This window comes from Lissotriton helveticus, chromosome 1_1, assembly GCF_964261635.1.
Source record: "Lissotriton helveticus chromosome 1_1, aLisHel1.1, whole genome shotgun sequence".
Lineage (NCBI taxonomy): Eukaryota > Metazoa > Chordata > Amphibia > Caudata > Salamandridae > Lissotriton > Lissotriton helveticus.
The window spans coordinates 1468190551-1468195485 of NC_136057.1; the positions used below are offsets into that span (position 1 = coordinate 1468190551).

Below are 4935 nucleotides of genomic sequence, written 5' to 3' on the forward strand. Positions count from 1 at the left end.
CTTTAGAAATATCAAAAATAAATAAATAAATAAATAAATAAATATTCTTGATCAAGTGGGTTGCTGCAATGGATGTATGTATGTTGTCCGAATAAACGGCCTACAAGATCAGGGGGTGTCCTGGAACTTGGGATAGGAAATGGGGACATTGGAATGTTTATAGAGGTGAACTTTGTACTTCCCCTTCAACTGACGTGGCGATGGCTAGAACTGGTCCCCCCCGTAATTGTGCCTGTGATACACTGCTGTCATGTAAGCACTTTATGTCGAATTTGTAAATTGATGACTGTCAACTTATTACTACCTCTTCTTTTGTTCAATAAAATATTTTTTTTAAAAATTGGATCCATATTAATTTTTTCTAACTGGTCTAGGTTGAAAGTGATGTTAACGCCCAGATATACGGCATTTCCAACTATTCTTTCATCTCTGTAATGAGTGTTTTTATTGATGATTATCTGGGTTTTTCCTTGATTTAATTTGTACCCAGATATTTCTCCAAAGCGCTTAGCTTCTTCTTCCATCATTTTGGTAGCTACAATGGGATTACTCGTGGTGATCGCGATGTCATCGGCGTATGCCAGAGTTTTAGTGTTTCCATTCAGAGTTTCGATAGGCAGTATTCTCTGATTGTTCTCCAATTTGCGGATAAAGGGGTCGATAAATATCGAAAACAGTAGGGGAGAACACGGGCAGCCCTGTCTGGTCCCTCTGGTCACCTCGATCTTGCCCGACATTCTGCCGTTAACCATGACCACGGCTTCTTGACATAGCGGTCCAAAGATATTGCCAGGAGACCCTATCGAATGCCTTTTCGGCGTCTAAAAGTATGAGCGCCATAGGGTCTCCTGCCACCTCTGCCATGTCAAAGAGTGTGATTACCCTTTGTACGTGATCGGTCGTGGATCTACCAGGCACAAATCCGTGTTGTCGGGCTGAGATTATCTTATGAATGATTGGGGATAATCGGGTAGCTAATAATTTAGAGTAGATTTTCGAATCGGAATTAATTAATGTAATTGGGCGATAGGATCCAAGCTCGGTTGGGTCCTTGTTTTTCTTTGGGAAAACGACGATTTTGGCCCGCGCCCATGAATTTGGTGGCTTACCCCCTAGAAATACTCGGGTTATCAAATCCGTTAGTATGCCCTTAAGCAGTTTGTGGAATATTGATTTTTTTTTTTTGGGGGTTCAATATATTTATTTTTAGCATTTTATCTTTGTAGAAAATCGAGAAAATCATTTTAACTATCTGCAGCTTGCTGCTGTGCTCGGAGGAAGCTTGCTTTCTTCTGAGCCACGCGATCCTTTTTCTGAGCCAGAGACAGTTTTGCACGATTCCACCTCTTCTTTTTAACTTCTTTTGCTGGCTTCTTTTCATGAACTGGATTCTCACGTATACCAGCATGGGCTTTTTTGTACATTTCTTCCATCTGGTCGGGTGCAACATTGTTCTTAATGTATTGTGAGAACTGTTTTTTATATGCATCCTCGTCTTCCTCCATCAAATAGCGGATGTAGTCTGCTACATTTGTTCCCAGGATATGCTTGCGGTGGACTTCGGCATTAAACTCTTTGCTTTCACAGTCATAGCCAGGGAACCGCTTTGTGCTATGGGGAATGGACAGTCCTCCATCTACTGCTCCCTTGAGGGCTCCAAACACTTTGTTTCCAGTGGTGGTTCTGGCAAGGCCAGCATCCAGATAGCAAGTAAAGGCACCAGGTTGCCCATCTATGCTCTCCACGTTGTATTCATCACCGGTCACTTCCACTTGGCCTTCATAGATTTTGTCCAAGCCAAATTTATGGAGAATCCTTTGAGCCAGCAGCAAACCAGTGCAATAGGAGGCAGCATAGTTGGTCAGTCCAACCTTCACACCATACTTGGGAAGTTCATGCGAATAGGCTGCAGCAACAATCATATCTCCTTCAATCCTGGCATATGCAACCTGGCAGATGATATCTCTGTTGGTAATGCGTACAATCATCCGGTACTTCGGAGTGTTGTACTTGTTTTTGTCCTGGATCACCAACCGTTTACGGGCATAATAATCAGTTTTCCCCTCTCTCCTCCGACGGAACTTGACTTGGTACCTCTTGAAGTAGGCCTTGTTCTTGACAACTTTCACAAACCCCATTTTGCACTTTTCTGTCCCGTGTTGCCGAGGACAGGGGAGTCACGGCACCGACGCTGGGCCCCCGCAGCACTAGGAAAAGCCAGTTTGTGGAATTTGACGTAAAATTCCACAGGTATACCATCCATACCTGCAGCTTTCCCCGGGGACAGACTATTCAGGGATAAAAGGATTTCGATCCACTGGGGTTCTGTAGCTAAATTTTCTTGATCTATCTGGGGCAGTTGGACCATTGTAGCCTGATCTAGATATTTCCTAATTAGTTCTTCATCCTTCTTGGTTTCTTTATATAGATTTTGGTAGTAAGTCTGAAATTCTGATCTAATCTCTTCTGGGTCATGTCTGAGAAAGTTATTCTTTAATTGTGTTTGCGCTGTTTTGTTGCCTGGTACGGATAGCTAGGTGGTGCCCAATTTGTTCACTTAGTTCATATGCTTTCTCTTTGGCTATTGTGGCTTTGCAGATTGCTTTTTCTGCAAATATTTCCGTTATTCTGTTTTTGGCAATAGCCACTTTTTGTAAGGCGGTTTCTGGATTTAGACCCTGCTCGACTGTTCTAATAAGTCCTTCCTCCGCTTCTACTAATTTCCCCTGTAGTTCTGTTGGCTTTCGTTTTGCCTCTTGATTATTTCTGATAGAGAATCGAAGTGTTTCCCCTCTGATTCCAGATTTAAGTGTATCCCAGACCACTTCTAATGGTGCGCTACCCAGGTTATCTTCCAAAAATTCTGGGATCCATTTCTCCATGAGTAAACAGTATTTTTCGTTTAATAGTAGAGCCTTTTCAAATGTCCAGCTATTTTGTTCTTGTTGGATTTTGCCAACATCAATATTTAGAATTAGTGGGTTGTGGTCTGATAGGACCCTGGGTAGTTTATCTATGTGACACTTAGTTAGAATGACATTGGAGACCAATATGTAATCTAGTCTGGCAAATGACGAATGGGGGTGGGAGAAGAACGTATACCCAGATTTTTGGGGGTGGTTGTATTGCCAGCAGTCGGTTAATCCCTGTACGTTACATAGCTCTTGGAACGCTCTAAAAACCTTGGGTTTCCTGCCCTGATATTTACTGTTGGGTCTGAAGGATCCATCTGAGGGTAAATTTAGGTTAAAATTCCCACCCATTACAATTGGCTGCGGCCAGTGTGTTAATTCGTTGGTGATAAACTCTAGTAGGTCTGGATCATCTGTGACTCCTCCGTAAATGGAGCAGATGGTTAGTCTCTTTCCAAGACCGTAGTTACATTCCGTTATCGCCCATCTCCCAAATTTATCTGCTGCGGATCGAGTAAATTGGAGCCCTCTATGTGTTGCCAAGATAGCTACCCCACAAGTCTTAGTTGCTTGTGTTGTGGCGATGATCAATTTGTAGCCTAGTGTTTGTAGTAGATGATGTTGTGAACCTTCCACGTGAGTCTCTTGGAGACAAATAATGCTAGCCCCGGTCGATCTCAGACTTATTGCAACTTTTTGTCTTTTTCGTAGGTCATTTATTCCACAAATATTAATGGATAGTATTTTTAGATTGCCCATGTATATTTCTTTGTTTTTTCCTTCCTTTTGTGCTGTGTATGCTTAAGTGTTACTATGGAGTTACTCCTATTTGTAATCAGCTCTTATTTTATTTCCTGTGTGCCGGAATGTCCACCCTCCCCACCTCCCCCTCCTCCACTCCCTCTCCTCCCCGCCCTCCACTGTCTTCCCTGGAGTCCCCCTACCCCCCTCACCCCCCCAACAATCGAGGCATCCTGGGCCATCGGGCACCCAGGTGTGGGCGTCAGAGCGGGCGGTACACCTCGCTCGACGTCCTGACCATATGTGAATATGAGTGAAGTGAACAGGGTGAATATAAACATATTTTACGGTGTAAGACATTACCATTTCCCCATCCACCTCCCTGCCCCTCTTTCAGCATGAGTCCCTTAGTCCCTTGAATGTTTAGCAATAGAGTCCATTTCGGTTTGGTTTACGACTCGCTCCGTTACGTTTGGTGTATGTTACTGTTTACTCGTGTTTTGTGTCTTTGGCTCGGATATTTCTTTTAAGTAAGCTTCCGCTTGAATTTCGCTTGTAAAGTTTTTGGTAGAACCTTTGTAAATTATTTTTAATCGGGCTGGATTTTGTAAAAACACCGTAGCTCCAATTTGCTCGAATGGAGTAAAGAGTTGCCGCATTCTCCACCGCCGTTCCACCGTAGCATGTGCGAGGTCTGGATGGACAAAAAAGGTCAATCCTTTGTATTCTCTTTTGTTTGTTGGCCTGGCAATGTCATAAATGGCTTCACGGAGAAGGAAGTTCGCAAAATAGACGATTATAGCCCTTGGGTATTGGTTTGTCTTCTGAGTGTGTTTGGGAGGTACTAAGGGGAAGCGATGAGCGCATTGAATTTCTCTGTCAATTTCCCAGGAGCGAAGTTCTGGGGGGGCAGATTTCAAGAGGTTGGATATTTATTTATTTATGACATTTAGTTAAGCGCGAACAATAGTCCTTGGGCGTCTTGGCGCTGCGACTTCTGCAAAATTCTCCACAGCTGGTTCATTAGGGTTTACTGATTAAACAGCCAGGTTTTTAGCTTTTTACGGAATGACCAGAGGGAGTGACTGGTCCTGATCGACTAAGGCAACGTGTTCCACAGTCTTGGTGCCGTGACCATGAACCGGCGATCTCCCCAAAAGAGAGTCTTGCTGCGTGGCACCACTAGTTCGTTGAGGGTAGTGGATCGAAGTAGTCTGGGGGGGCAGTAGGGTGTCAACTGGTCTTTGAGGAACTGAGGTCCTTGCTTATGCAGTGCTTTGTA

At 43.7% G+C, this 4935-nt stretch overlaps 1 pseudogene across 1 annotated transcript; it reads right to left on the minus strand.

Moving 5' to 3' along the window:
• Positions 1–1173: 1173 nt before the first annotated feature.
• Positions 1174–2213, minus strand: LOC144828152 (large ribosomal subunit protein uL18 pseudogene; annotated as a pseudogene). The gene has a single exon (XR_013610404.1). The product of XR_013610404.1 is annotated as a large ribosomal subunit protein uL18 pseudogene (transcript).
• Between the last annotated feature and the right edge of the window lie 2722 nt (positions 2214–4935).